The 16,356-nt window shown below is 42.5% G+C and overlaps 1 protein-coding gene across 1 annotated transcript in view; it reads right to left on the minus strand.

Moving 5' to 3' along the window:
• FAM168A (family with sequence similarity 168 member A) overlaps positions 1 to 16,356 on the minus strand; it is an 80,614-nt gene that overhangs the window by 44,241 nt on the left and 20,017 nt on the right. Inside the window, exon 2 of the mRNA XM_069759429.1 lies at positions 5,378 to 5,521. The gene's annotated coding sequence lies outside the window, so the exon portion shown is untranslated. The remainder of the gene's footprint in view (positions 1 to 5,377; positions 5,522 to 16,356) is intronic.

The following is a 16,356-nucleotide window of genomic DNA, read 5'->3' on the forward strand; positions in this document are numbered from 1 at the left end:
GTGTCCTTGAGGCCGATGGAGCGGAGCATAGTGAGGAGGAGCTGATGATCCAGTGTCGAATGCTGCAGAGATCCAGGAGATCAGCAGAGACCATTAGATTTAGCTGTTGGTATCTCATTAGAGACTTTAGTGAGGGCAGTTTCAGTGGAGTGTAAAGGGCAGAAACCAGATTGTAGAGGGTCTGGAAGAGTTATCTGAGAGATAGCGTGTAAGACAGTGGACAAAACGTTCCAGAAATTTGGAGATAAAGGGGGGGGGTGAAGGATTAAAGACCGGTCTATAGTTAGCAGCGCAGTTCTGGTCGAGTGATGGATTTTTAAGAAATGGTCAGTAGTCAAATAACACCCTACCATATGTCCAATACCTATACTAAATTCATCAAGTGTTCAGGAATAAACTTTAGGCACAATATCTGTTCCCATGGAACACGCCTAGGATTTTGGTTTACATTAGATAAGTACTAGGTTTATCTCAAATTGCTTCAAAGCCCTGATCCCTATAGATCCATGTCCTGATGCTTTTCCCCCCATGATATTAGCAGGGTTCATCAGGGGACCAGGTGAAGACTGTCGATGCATGGCCTCCAACATGCTGTGTGTGGCGTCCGGCGCCGCCATGTTAAGGAAGTGCCTGAGGCGTGGAGAATATCACGCCCTCCACGACTAACACGCGCACCGGAAGTGACATACTCACAGTGCGTATGGAGCAAAAATGCTTTTCACATAGGGAAACCATGTTCCTCTGCTCTGACTGCATTCACACCAAGTCGGTGACACCTGTCTGTATACACTATGGTCCAAGTCAAAATTAAATGAGAATTAGACATACCGGTACTTCGGTTTGCAGGAGTCCCGCAGGACAACAAACAGAAGGTCGTCCTTCCTTGACCTACAACGGGACAGGATCACAGAGGCCTCTCCCAGGTTTAGTATTTACATGTCGTGCCAATGGTTGGCACAACAGACACCACCTTGGCACGGCATGTAAATATTAAACATGGGGAGGTTTGTGGCTCCATTTCCTTCGGCCTCATTGAGGCTGTCCAACCATCCGTCAGGAATGGAGATTGTGACAAGAAAAAAAAAGAAAAAAAATACAGCGATAACTGAGATTGATATATTGGGTTAAATCACTGAGCCCTAAAAAGGACGAACAGATTTCCTTATCTAGTTAGAACATATAAGATATTGTGACAAGGCTTTTGTATACAATTGTTTACTGTTCCTTACCTTTTGGTCTATGGATGCTACTATGGTTTTTTTTGGAGTTTCTTTCTGCCAAGAGTAATATAGTGTCCTCTTTTTCTCCAGCTTTGGACACATACCCCCCTTTACATCAGATTGTGGTGTGGGACTTATTATGGGTGTGACTTGGACCATAGTGTATACAGAGAGGATGAATGCAGTCAGTGCGGAAGGACATTGTTTCCCCATGAGGAACGCATTCACGCTCCATACGCACCGAGAACGTTACTTCCGATGCGAGTTAATCGTGGAGCACATGATGTTCTCCAAAGTGACCTCAAGATGGTGGTGCCCAATGCCAAACACCACGCACAGCATCTCGGTGGCCATGCATCGACAGTCTTCACCTGGTCCCCTGATGAACCCTGCTAATACCGGGACGAAACGCGTCGGCACATGGATCTATAAGGAACAAGCAATTTCAGATCAATACTTATCTACTGTATACCAAAAGCCTAGGTGTAGCACATAGGAACGGAGAATGTGCCTCGTGCTTACTCCTGAAGATTTGGGGAATTTAATATATGTATTGGACATGTGGTACGGTGCTATCTGACCATTTCTCCCCAAATTGGGTACTATCCAGACACACGTCTACATGTGATATACTTACCGTATATTGGTTTTCACTAAATGTAAAGTCTTGTCTAAAGTCCACTTTAAGGGAGGATATTAGCGAAGGGAATGAGGATGTCGAGTCCATATGGGTTGAAATTCATGGAGGGAAAAATGGTAACAAAATTCTCATTGGGGTCTGTTACAAACCCCCAAATATAACAGAAACCATGGAAAGTCTACTTCTAAAGCAGATAGATGAATCTGCAACCCATAATGAGGTCCTGGTTATGGGGGACTTTAACTACCCGGATATTAACTGGGAAACAGAAACCTGTGAAACCCATAAAGGCAACAGGTTTCTGCTAATAACCAAGAAAAATTATCTTTCACAATTGGTGCAGAATCCAACCAGAGGAGCAGCACTTTTAGACCTAATACTATCTAATAGACCTGACAGAATAACAAATCTGCAGGTGGTCGGGCATTTAGGAAATAGCGACCACAATATTGTGCAGTTTCACCTGTCTTTCACTAGGGGGACTTGTCAGGGAGTCACAAAAACATTGAACTTTAGGAAGGCAAAGTTTGACCAGCTTAGAGATGCCCTTAATCTGGTAGACTGGGACAATATCCTCAGAAATGAGAATACAGATAATAAATGGGAAATGTTTAAGAACATCCTAAATAGGCAGTGTAAGCGGTTTATACCTTGTGGGAATAAAAGGACTAGAAATAGGAAAAACCCAATGTGGCTAAACAAAGAAGTAAGACAGGCAATTAACAGTAAAAAGAAAGCATTTGCACTACTAAAGCAGGATGGCACCATTGAAGCTCTAAAAAACTATAGGGAGAAAAATACTTTATCTAAAAAACTAATTAAAGCTGCCAAAAAGGAAACAGAGAAGCACATTGCTAAGGAGAGTAAAACTAATCCCAAACTGTTCTTCAACTATATCAATAGTAAAAGAATAAAAACTGAAAATGTAGGCCCCTTAAAAAATAGTGAGGAAAGAATGGTTGTAGATGACGAGGAAAAAGCTAACATATTAAACACCTTCTTCTCCACGGTATTCACGGTGGAAAATGAAATGCTAGGTGAAATCCCAAGAAACAATGAAAACCCTATATTAAGGGTCACCAATCTAACCCAAGAAGAGGTGCGAAACCGGCTAAATAAGATTAAAATAGATAAATCTCCGGGTCCGGATGGCATACACCCACGAGTACTAAGGGAACTAAGTAATGTAATAGATAAACCATTATTTCTTATTTTTAGTGACTCTATAGCGACAGGGTCTGTTCCGCAGGACTGGCGCATAACAAATGTGGTGCCAATATTCAAAAAGGGCTCTAAAAGTGAACCTGGAAATTATAGGCCAGTAAGTCTAACCTCTATTGTTGGTAAAATATTTGAAGGGTTTCTGAGGGATGTTATTCTGGATTATCTCAATGAGAATAACTGTTTAACTCCATATCAGCATGGGTTTATGAGAAATCGCTCCTGTCAAACCAATCTAATCAGTTTTTATGAAGAGGTAAGCTATAGGCTGGACCACGGTGAGTCATTGGACGTGGTATATCTCGATTTTTCCAAAGCGTTTGATACCGTGCCGCACAAGAGGTTGGTACACAAAATGAGAATGCTTGGTCTGGGGGAAAATTGTGTGTAAATGGGTTAGTAACTGGCTTAGTGATAGAAAGCAGAGGGTGGTTATAAATGGTATAGTCTCTAACTGGGTCGCTGTGACCAGTGGGGTACCGCAGGGGTCAGTATTGGGACCTGTTCTCTTCAACATATTCATTAATGATCTGGTAGAAGGTTTACACAGTAAAATATCGATATTTGCAGATGATACAAAACTATGTAAAGCAGTTAATACAAGAGAAGATAGTATTCTGCTACAGATGGATCTGGATAAGTTGGAAACTTGGGCTGAAAGGTGGCAGATGAGGTTTAACAATGATAAATGTAAGGTTATACACATGGGAAGAAGGAATCAATATCACCATTACACACTGAACGGGAAACCACTGGGTAAATCTGACAGGGAGAAGGACTTGGGGATCCTAGTTAATGATAAACTTACCTGGAGCAGCCAGTGCCAGGCAGCAGCTGCCAAGGCAAACAGGATCATGGGGTGCATTAAAAGAGGTCTGGATACACATGATGAGAGCATTATACTGCCTCTGTACAAATCCCTAGTTAGACCGCACATGGAGTACTGTGTCCAGTTTTGGGCACCGGTGCTCAGGAAGGATATAATGGAACTAGAGAGAGTACAAAGGAGGGCAACAAAATTAATAAAGGGGATGGGAGAACTACAATACCCAGATAGATTAGCGAAATTAGGATTATTTAGTCTAGAAAAAAGACGACTGAGGGGCGATCTAATAACCATGTATAAGTATATAAGGGGACAATACAAATATCTCGCTGAGGATCTGTTTATACCAAGGAAGGTGACGGGCACAAGGGGGCATTCTTTGCGTCTGGAGGAGAGAAGGTTTTTCCACCAACATAGAAGAGGATTCTTTACTGTTAGGGCAGTGAGAATCTGGAATTGCTTGCCTGAGGAGGTGGTGATGGCGAACTCAGTCGAGGGGTTCAAGAGAGGCCTGGATGTCTTCCTGGAGCAGAACAATATTGTATCATACAATTATTAGGTTCTGTAGAAGGACGTAGATCTGGGTATTTATTATGATGGAATATAGGCTGAACTGGATGGACAAATGTCTTTTTTCGGCCTTACTAACTATGTTACTATGTTACCTGTGCTGCACTTTCGTTCTAGTTTAGGTGAGAACCAGGGTCTTTATGGATACAGACGTTGAGCGGAGGCACCATATCACAATTATGAGGCTGCCAGCCTCCAAGCCAAGGAAGGGTAAGCTCTTTATGGAATATTAGGGATTTGTTAGTCCCACCCTGTATAATGCCAAAACTTTACATGGACCCCGTATAATCTATTATTGATCATCACACCTCTATAATTTTTTATTTTTAGAGTTTTGTCAGTCTTTTAAATAATTATTAAAAAGGTACATTTTAGGGGTCTATTTTTTCATGATTATATGAATAATTGAGGCCCTGCTTTACATCATCATTGTGTTTTATTCTTCCCTAAATACTTCACCACTTCTAATCACCAGCAGTCAGCCTTTCCATTACGCCTGCGTTGAAAAATAAATCACAAGGGTAAAAGGACCGGCGATGCAAATGCAGCAGAAGATCAACTGATCTTAGCAACATTTTCACAACATTCTGCAGTGGATCTCACAGAGGATTTCCTACTGTAGGAGGTCCACACCAGACATGCCACGCGGGAGGCATTATACGTGTACGCCACGCGGGAGGCATTATACGTGTACGCCACGCGGGAGGCATCATACGTGTACGACACGCGGGAGGCATCATACGTGTACGACACGCGGGAGGCATCATACGTGTATGCCACACCGGGATGAAACCCAGTCTGCTACTATGGCTACACAGCCCTACTGAACGTATTCTCATTCACCACACAAAACAATGTACCCAATGGAGTAATATAGGAAGAGTATAAATCACAACTTACCTCTTCAGCAAAGGTTAATAATCCTGGTCAGACGTCAAAGCAGCAGATTCAGAGACAACCGAAATAAGGGGTTGATTAAAAAAATAAAAATCAGATTGTTGTCATTTCAGGTAGTTCAGCTAGAAGTGATACAATACTGCGATCCTGGAAAAGAAAAAAAACAGCTCTAATAAGTACAACAAGAAGTATACAGTGTATAACAAAATATGTAACACTATGTACAAGAATATAACTACTATAACACTGCCCCTATGTACAAGAATATAACTACTATAATACTGCTCCCTATGTACAAGAATATAACTACTATAATACTGCCCCTATGTACAAGAATATAACTACTATAATACTGCTCCTATGTACAAGAATATAACTACTATAATACTGCTCCTATGTACAAGAATATAGCTACTATAATACTGCCCCTATGTACAAGAATATAACTACTATAATACTGCCCCTATGTACAAGAATATAACTACTATAATACTGCCCCTATGTACAAGAATATAACTACTATAATACTGCCCCTATGTACAAGAATATAACTACTATAATACTGCCCCTATGTACAAGAATGTAACTACTATAATACTGCTCCTATAGTAGTTATATTCTTGTATATAATACTGCCCCCTATGTACAAGAATATAACTACTATAATACTGCTCCTATGTACAAGAATATAACTACTATAATACTGCCCCTATGTACAAGAATATAACTACTATAATACTGCCCCTATGTACAAGAATATAACTACTATAATACTGCCCCTATGTACAAGAATATAACTACTATAATACTGCTCCTATGTACAAGAATATAACTACTATAATACTGCTCCTATGTACAAGAATATAGCTACTATAATACTGCCCCTATGTACAAGAATATAACTACTATAATACTGCCCCTATGTACAAGAATGTAACTACTGTAATACTGCAGTGAAATCATAGAATTGAATATGTAGATAAAACAGCAGTTTATTATTTCGTCAGTAAAGCACGGTGAGGTAAGATCGGATACAGGCGTGACAGACGTTCTTGGCATAGTGACGCTCAGGCTTCTGCACACTGACCGTCTGACATTATACAGAGCAGATTACAATGTGCTGCGTGGATAACTAGAAACACATTATTGCTACGTACAGAGGAGTATGAGGTAAGACAGGGTGACAAATATCCAAGAAGCCAATACTGGCCCTATCGTATAGACAGACACACATCTGTGCCCTCATCGTTCTCAGCAGAGGCCTTCCATTCTGCTGGTGGAGATTTACTGACGGCTTTGCTTGACTTCTTGCTGACAAGTTCATATTATAAGGAACCCGGGGAAACTGGATGATAAAGGGCATCACAAGCATTTCTTTATAAAAAACAAAAAAACAAAAAAAAAAAAAAACACAAACAAACCCAACACAGTCCCAAAAAACTGGGCAATGTTGGCAATCGCGGCAATCACTCATCAGCAGATGGAATCTTGTGTGTGAGGCATTAATCACTTTGTAAAAATAAATGAAGACCGCTGGTGACGATGTAAATAAATGTAGATTTTGATAGATGGGACTTTTACGTATGTGGCCATACCAAACATGTTAACTGAGGAAAAAAAATATAAATAAGTCTATTTACAATTTTCTCGTTTTAATTTTTTCCCCCCACTTTTTTAGTCTCCTTCGGGACTTGATCACGTATGATACATAACGCAACAAAAGAGATTAAGAGACGTTCCGATAGAAAGGCCAACATGGCGGCCATGAGGGCCTTCAGCCCAGCCAACAAACCGCCATGATAACCCATTGAAATCCTGCGATTTCCACAAGTGACCCAAGCTCTCACCAACAATCCAGCAGGTGAAAAGAAAGTCCCGGCACAGGACAGGAGAGACCCAGCACAGGACAGGAGAGACCCAGCATATCCCATTTAATTCATGGGTCCTTCACGGCAATTGTCCCAAGTTAGGATCTGGTGTGTGGTCTCCCCATAGATCAGATCCCATCTACAGATTACACTAACAAAATTCCGATCAATCATTTATTCAGAAGAGGAAAAAAAAAAAAAAGTTCTACTCCGGTCCAAGCACATGAGAGCGAGGAGGACACACGGCATTTAGCCAGACAGGAGAACATCAGGCCTCGGATTGCTGCCACTAGAATGGGTTTTCAGAACTGATCTATATATTTAGCCTATTCTTTAATGCACTGCACACCGGACGGTCAGCTTTGCCCCCAACAAATACCTGTATCTCTCCCAAACAACACACTCGAGCAGAGACCGCAAAAATCAACTTCATAAGAAGGTGTCCACTATGATGAAAGAAAAAAAAAAAAAAGAAAAAGGAGAAAAATTCCAAATACAAGTATTCGTCGCAAAATTAGACTATCAAAAAGTTCAGTTCTTCAATACAAAAAGTGAAACTCATATTAGAGTCATTACACACAGTGATCTACATCACGTGTTTATTTCTGTTAACCCCTTCAAGACCCAGCCTATTTTGACCTTAAAGACCTTGCCGTTTTTTGCAATTTTGACCAGTGTCCCTTTATGAGGTAATAACTCAGGAACGCTTCAACGGATCCTAGCGGTTCTGAGATTGTTTTTTCGTGACATATTGGGCTTCATGTTAGTGGTAAATTTAGGTCAATAAATTCTGCGTTTATTTGTGATAAAAACGGAAATTTGGCGAAAATTTTGAAAATGTTGCAATTTTCACATTTTGAATTTTTATTCTGTTAAACCAGAGAGATATGTGACACAAAATAGCTAATAAATAACATTTCCCACATGTTTACTTTACATCAGCACAATTTTGGAAACAAAATTTTTTTTTGTTAGGAAGTTATAAGGGTTAAAATTTGACCAGCGATTTGTCATTTTTACAACGAAATTTACAAAACCATTTTTTTTAGGGACCACCTCACATTTGAAGTCAGTTTGAGGGGTCTATATGGCTGAAAATACCCAAAAGTGACACCATTCTAAAAACTGCACCCCTCAAGGTACTCAAAACCACATTCAAGAAGTTTATTAACCCTTCAGGTGCTTCACAGCAGCAGAAGCAACATGGAAGGAAAAAATGAACATTTAACTTTTTAGTCACAAAAATTTTCTTTTAGCAACAATTTTTTTATTTTCCCAATGGTAAAAGGAGAAACTGAACCACGAAAGTTGTTGTCCAATTTGTCCTGAGTACGCTGATACCTCATATGTGGGGGTAAACCACTGTTTGGGCGCACGGCAGGGCTTGGAAGGGAAGGAGCGCCATTTGACTTTTTGAATCAAAAATTGGCTCCACTCTTTAGCGGACACCATGTCACGTTTGGAAAGCCCCCGTGTGCCTAAAAATTGGAGCTCCCCCACAAGTGACCCCATTTTGGAAACTAGACATCCCAAGGAACTTATCTAGATGCATAGTGAGCACTTTGAACCCCCAGGTGCTTCACAAATTGATCCATAAAAATGAAAAAGTACTTTTTTTTTTCACAAAAAAATTCTTTTAGCCTCAATTTTTTCATTTTCACATGGGCAACAGGATAAAATGGATCCTAAAATGTGTTGGGCAATTTCTCCTGAGTACACCAATACCTCACATGTGGGGGTAAACCACTGTTTGGGCACATGGTAAGGCTCGGAAGGGAAGGAGCGCCATTTGACTTTTTGAATGAAAAATTATTTCCAATGTTAGCGGACACCATGTCGCGTTTGGAGAGCCCCTGTGTGCCTAAACATTGGAGATCCCCCAGAAATGACACCATTTTGGAAACTAGACCCCCAAAGGAACTAATCTAGATGTGTGGTGAGGACTTTGAACCCCCAAGTGCTTCACAGAAGTTTATAACGCAGAGCCATGAAAATAAAAAAAAAAAAAATTATTTTCTCAAAAATGATCTTTTAGCCTGCAATTTTTTATTTTCCCAAGGGTAACAGGAGAAATTTGACCCCAAAAGTTGTTGTCCAGTTTCTCCCGAGTACGCTGATACCCCATATGTGGGGGTAAATCACTGTTTGGGCACATGCCGGGGCTCGGAAGTGAAGTAGTGACGTTTTGAAATGCAGACTTTGATGGAATGCTCTGCGGGCGTCACGTTGCGTTTGCAGAGCCCCTGATGTGGCTTAACAGTAGAAACCCCCCACAAGTGACCCCATTTTGGAAACTAGACCCCCAAAGGAACTTATCTAGATGTGTGGTGAGCACTTTGAACCCCCAAGTGCTTCATAGAAGTTTATAATGCAGAGCCGTGAAAATATTAAATACGTTTTCTTTCCTCAAAAATAATTATTTAGCCCAGAATTTTTTATTTTCCCAAGGGTTACAGAAGAAATTGGACCCCAAAAGTTGTTGTCCAGTTTCTCCTGAGTACGCTGATACCCCATATGTGGGGGTAAACCACTGTTTGGGCACATGCCGAGGCTCGGAAGTGAAGTAGTGACGTTTTGAAATGCAGACTTTGATGGAATGGTCTACGGGTGTCACGTTGCGTTTGCAGAGCCCCTGGTGTGCCTAAACAGTAGAAACCCCCACAAGTGACCCCATTTTGGAAACTAGACCCCCCAAGGAACTTATCTAGATATGTGGTGAGCACTTTGAACCCCCAAGTGCTTCACAGACGTTTACAACGCAGAGCCGTGAAAATAAAAAATCATTTTTCTTTCCTCAAAAATTATGTTTTAGCAAGCATTTTTTAAGATTCACAAGGGTAACAGGAGAAATTGGACCCCAGTAATTGTTGCGCAGTTTGTCCTGAGTATGCTGGTACTCCATATGTGGGGGTAAACCACTGTTTGGGCACACGTCGGGGCTCAGAAGTGAGGGAGCACCATTTGACTTTTTGAATACGAGATTGGCTGGAATCAATGGTGGCGCCATGTTGCGTTTGGAGACCCCTGATGTGCCTAAACAGTGGTAACCCCTTAATTCTACCTCCAACACTAACCCCCCCACACCCCTAACCCTAATCCCAACTGTAGCCATAACCCTAAACACAACCCTAACCGCAACACACCCCTAACCATAACCACAACCCTAATTCCAACCCTAACCCTAAGGCTATCTGCCAACGTTGCGGATTCGTGTGAGATATTTCCGCACCATTTTTGAAAAATCCGCGGGTAAAAGGCACTGCGTTTTACCTGCGGATTTTCCGCGGATTTCCAGTGTTTTTTGTGCGGATTTCACCTGCGGATTCCTATTGAGGAACAGGTGTAAAACGCTGCGGAATCCGCACAAAGAATTGACATGCTGCGGAAAATACAACGCAGCGTTTCCGCGCGGTATTTTCCGCACCATGGGCACAGCGGATTTGGTTTTTCATATGTTTACATGGTACTGTAAACCTGATGGAACACTGCTGCGAATCCGCAGCCAAATCCGCACCGTGTGCACATAGCCTAATTCTAAAGGTATGTGCACACGCTGCGGAAAACGCTGCGGATCCGCAGCAGTTTCCCATGAGTGTACAGTTCAATGTAAACCTACGGGAAACAAAAATCGCTGTACACATGCTGCGGAAAAACTGCACGGAAACGCAGCGGTTTACATTCCGCAGCATGTCACTTCTTTTGTGCGGATTCCGCAGCGGTTTTACAACTGCTCCAATAGAAAATCGCAGTTGTAAAACCGCAGTGAAATGCGCAGAAAAAAACGCGGTAAATCCGCCATAAATCCGCAGCGGTTTAGCACTGCGGATTTATCAAATCCGCAGCGGAAAAATCCGCAGAGGACCAGAATATGTGTGCACATACCGAAACCCTAACCCTAGCCCTAACCCTACCCCTAGCCCTAACCCTACCCCTAACCCTAACCCTAACCTAACATTAGTGGAAAAAAAAAAAAATTTCTTTATTTTTTTATTGTCCCTACCTATGGGGGTGACAAAGGGGGGGGGGTCATTTATTATTTTTTTTATTTTGATCACTGAGATATAATCTCTCTCAGTGATCAAAATGCACTTTGGAACGAATCTGCCGGCCGGCAGATTCGGCGGGCGCACTGCACATGCGCCCGCCATTTTGGAAGATGGCGGCGCCCAGGGAGAAGATGGACGGGACCCCGGCTGGATCGGTAAGTATGATGGGGTGGGGGGGGGACAAGGGGGGGGATCGGAGCACGGGGGGGGGGGATCGGAGCACGGGGGGGGATCGGAGCGCGGGAGGGGTGGAACGGAGCACGGGGGGGCTGGAACGGAGCACCGGGGGGTGTGGATCGGAGTGCAGGGGGGGTGATTGGAGCACGGGGGGGTGATTGGAGCACGGGGGGGTGATTGGAGCACGGGGGGGTGATTGGAGCACGGGGGGAGCGGACAAGAGCACGGGGGGGGGGGGGGAGCGGAGCACTGGACGGAGAGGAGCCGGAGCAGTGTACCGGCCAGATCGGGGGGCTGCGGGGGCGATCGGTGGGGTGGGGTGAGGGCACATTAGTATTTCCAGCCATGGCCGATGATATTGCAGCATCGGCCATGGCTGGATTGTAATATTTCACCCGTTATAATAGGTGAAATATTACAAATCGCTCTGATTGGCTGTTGAAAGTGAAACTGCCAATCAGAGCGATCGTAGCCACGAGGGGGTGAAGCCACCCCCCCTGGGCTAAACTACCACTCCCCCTGTCCCTGCAGATCGGGTGAAATGGGAGTTAACCCTTTCACCCGGCCTGCAGGGACGCGATCTTTCCATGACGCCGCATAGGCGTCATGGGTCGGATTGGCACAGACTTTCATGACGCCTACGTGGCGTCATGGGTCGGGAAGGGGTTAATGTTGATGATTATGGCTTACAGCCAATGAAGAACTTCCGGTAAATAAATTAACTTCTTGACGATATTCTAATTTTGTGAGAAGCACCTGCATGTCTCTAAGAAACGTGGTGATAAACAATGTCGGAAAATAAAAACTGCAGGGTACAAGGCCTGGCACCGCAGACAGGAACAGAGAGCAAGAGCATCCCGTTCTACAGCTGCCCTTTAGAACAGCCTCCTGACATTGACCTTACAAGATCCATATCCAACACACACTGTAAGGCAGCCCCTTGTGATACAGCAGCGCTTCTTGAACTCTCCTGTGGTGGTCCTCAAGAACCAGCCATGGGACCCCCTACTGATCATGTGCACATTTGGGACCCCCCAGATTTCACAGGCCAAAATACAAGCATGAAGCATCCATCAGCGATAGCCTTCAATCCATAAGCCTTCAACCTAAAGTGAAGTTTTTCTTGGGGAGTAAGCCGCTGTCAATCCCGCACGTTCCTCTTCCAAACACCCCGATGGGTTTGGCGGTTTATGGAAGGCAATGGTAGACCCCAAATGTAGGTCTCTGTCCAGGACCCCCATCGGACTAGCAGCCGGCAGTTCAGTCATTACCGGCTGGAGAGGTCCATTACTCAGACGCCAGGGAATATTCGCTTTCTGGAGGACTTTCTGCTCTGTAATACGACTTAATACCAAGTGTATGACCTTTACATTTTCTTCTGAATGATTTCCTGACATTTAAATACCCGAGCAGCATGATCAAAAATCAACATTTCAGCAAAGAAAAAAAAAAGCAGAGTTAAAAAGAATCCTCCGGAGCAGAATGCAATAAACCCCCACTGAATTCCTGTATAGACCCAAATAGCTACATGCGGAAAAAAGGGAAGAATGTGAAAAAATATCCTTCAGTTAGAAGATTTTTAAATGCAGCTTTTTATGTGACTGGAGTGTAAAAACGACAAACAAGTGCAAACAACAACCAGTAAACCCTTGTTGCATCTCGTCTTTCAGATGTAAATCCTGACCTAATCAATGCTATACAAACCGGGGATTATACTTTCATCAGTCTGGACCAGGCCCCTAAAGAGGACCGGTCACTTGCCATAAACCGATCATTCTCTTATCTGGTGTAAATGCCGCCATGCTCCTGAATCCGGCATAGTTTTACTTTAGTTCCTGCGCCTCTCTGTTCCTGAGATATGCCCCCCTTTTTACCTGTATATAAATACAGCATTTTTTTTTTTTTTTTTTTTTTTTAACACCAAAAGGGGGCAAGGTACCCAAAAACTCACGGTCCACACCCACTTAGCAAAAAAAATAAAAAAAATAAAAATATATAATAATAATAATAATAATAATAATAATAATAATAATATTATTATTATTAATAAAAACCACGACTAGGAGGAAGAGGCCATATCTCAGGAACAAAGAGGCGCATGGACAGAAGAAAAAAAAAAAGAAAATGCCGGATTCAGGAGAACAGCGACATTTATACCAAATAATATTCATTGCAACTAACAAGACAATCTTTAAAAAAAAAAAAAAAAAAAAGAAGAAGAAGAAGGTCTGTAAATCTAGTATGTAGGGTACAAACCGACAAGGGAGATTTATGGACAGTCAAAATGAAAACTTTAAATTTTTTTTTTTACTACTACAGTGTCCATCTGGCGGTGGTGAGGTGGGGACGTTGGAAAAAAGGAAAGGAGGTTAATATTTCATAACCATTATTGATATAGTAAAATAAACCTTTTCCTCTCGAAGACCCATGGAAAAAAAAAAAAAAAAAAAAAAAAAAAAAAAGGAGGTATCTGCCCTTCACATGAAGCAAAGTCACGGCGGCATCTATTGTGCTGGCGTAGAACCTGCAAACATTTCCCTGATGACACAAGCAAATCTAAGAAACAGAGGGAAGGCTGGAGATCGGCTCCGCTCATTATGTATACATCCATCAGTAGAGCACTGTACGATCAGCGCCGCCCAATGCAGGTCCACGAGAACAGCCAGGAGCTACAAAGACCAGCATGTCTGGATGCAACAGAAAAAAATAAAAATAAATAAATTAAAAAAAAAAAAATGCTGAAAGCTCAGAAGAAGCCTCAGTAAATGCTGTGAGTAGGTCCATGTCTGCCAACCACACAGCCCATCCTGGCACTCGCGTACCTTCTGGGAGATGGGATTAGTCTCCGATTTGTGCACACACAAAGCCAAAATGTAAGAGATCCAACTGGGTGGTCTCAAGAATAAAACCTCAAGGCACAATATACAGAAATCTACATGACCTATTATTCTAACAAAACGAAAGAAAGCTGATTTTTACCTTAGTGTCTAAGTCCTTCTGGTCCCTTACCATGGGAGGATCATCATCATCCTCCAGAAGAGAGAACTATCACCAGCCCAGTAAACATGGCAGCGACCAGCACCTCAAGCTCAGCGATACCCTGACCACTGACCGGATCACTAACGAGGTCTGAAATTCATTGTCTCCTAATACAATTTGCATTAAACCATTTAAAATGTCTCTAAAAGAACAACATGGTGATTTTGCACTCTTCTAGATCAATATGTTAAGGTTGAACTTAAGTTACATGCTGTATTATACCCCAGAGCTGCACTCACTATTCTGCTGGTGCAGTCACTGTGTACATACATTACTGATCCTGAGTTACATCCTGTATTATACCCCAGAGCTGCACTCACTATTCTGCTGGTGCAGTCACTGTGTACATACATTACATTACTGATCCTGAGTTACATCCTGTATAATACTCCAGAGCTGCACTCACTATTCTGCTGGTGCAGTCACTGTGTACATACATTACATTACTGATCCTGAGTTACCTCCTGTATTATACTCCAGAGCTGCACTCGCTATTCTGCTGGTGCAGTCACTGTGTACATACATTACATTACTGATCCTGAGTTACATCCTGTATTATACTCCAGAGCTGCACTCACTATTCTGCTGGTGCAGTCACTGTGTACATACATTACATTACTGATCCTGAGTTACCTCCTGTATTATACTCCAGAGCTGCACTCACTATTCTGCTGGTGCAGTCACTGTGTACATACATTACATTACTGATCCTGAGTTACATCCTGTATTATACTCCAGAGCTGCACTCACTATTCTGCTGGTGCAGTCACTGTGTACATACATTACATTACTGATCCTGAGTTACTTCCTGTATTATACCCCAGAGCTGCACTCACTATTCTGCTGGTGCAGTCACTGTGTACATATATTACATTACTGATCCTGAGTTACATCCTGTATTATACTCCAGAGCTGCACTCACTATTCTGCTGGTGCAGTCACTGTGTACATAATTACATTACTGATCCTGAGTTACATCCTGTATTATACTCCAGAGCTGCACTCACTATTCTGCTGGTGCAGTCACTGTGTACAGATATTACATTACTGATCCTGAGTTACCTCCTGTATTATACCCCAGAGCTGTACTCACTATTCTGCTGGTGCAGTCACTGTGTACATACATTACATTACTGATCCTGAGTTACATCCTGTATTATACTCCAGAGCTGCACTCACTATTCTGCTGGTGCAGTCACTGTGTACATACATTACATTACTGATCCTGAGTTACATCCTGTATTATACTCCAGAGCTGCACTCACTATTCTGCTGGTGCAGTCACTGTGTACATACATTACTGATCCTGAGTTACATCCTGTATTATACCCCAGAGCTGCACTCACTATTCTGCTGGTGCAGTCACTGTGTACATACATTACATTACTGATCCTGAGTTACATCCTGTATTATACCCCAGAGCTGCACTCACTATTCTGCTGGTGCAGGCACTGTGTACATACATTACTGATCCTGAGTTACATCCTGTATTATACTCCAGAGCTGCACTCACTATTCTGCTGGTGCAGTCACTGTGTATATACATTACTGATCCTGAGTTACCTCCTGTATTATACTCCAGAGCTGCACTCACTATTCTGCTGGTGCAGTCACTGTGTACATACATTACATTACTGATCCTGAGTTACTTCCTGTATTATACCCCAGAGCTGCACTCACTATTCTGCTGGTGCAGTCACTGTGTACATATATTACATTACTGATCCTGAGTTACATCCTGTATTATACCCCAGAGCTGCACTCACTATTCTGCTGGTGCAGTCACTGTGTACATACATTACTGATCCTGAGTTACATCCTGTATTATACCCCAGAGCTGCACTCACTATTC

The sequence above is a fragment of the Ranitomeya imitator genome, chromosome 3, assembly GCF_032444005.1.
Source record: "Ranitomeya imitator isolate aRanImi1 chromosome 3, aRanImi1.pri, whole genome shotgun sequence".
NCBI classification, from domain to species: Eukaryota; Metazoa; Chordata; class Amphibia; order Anura; family Dendrobatidae; genus Ranitomeya; species Ranitomeya imitator.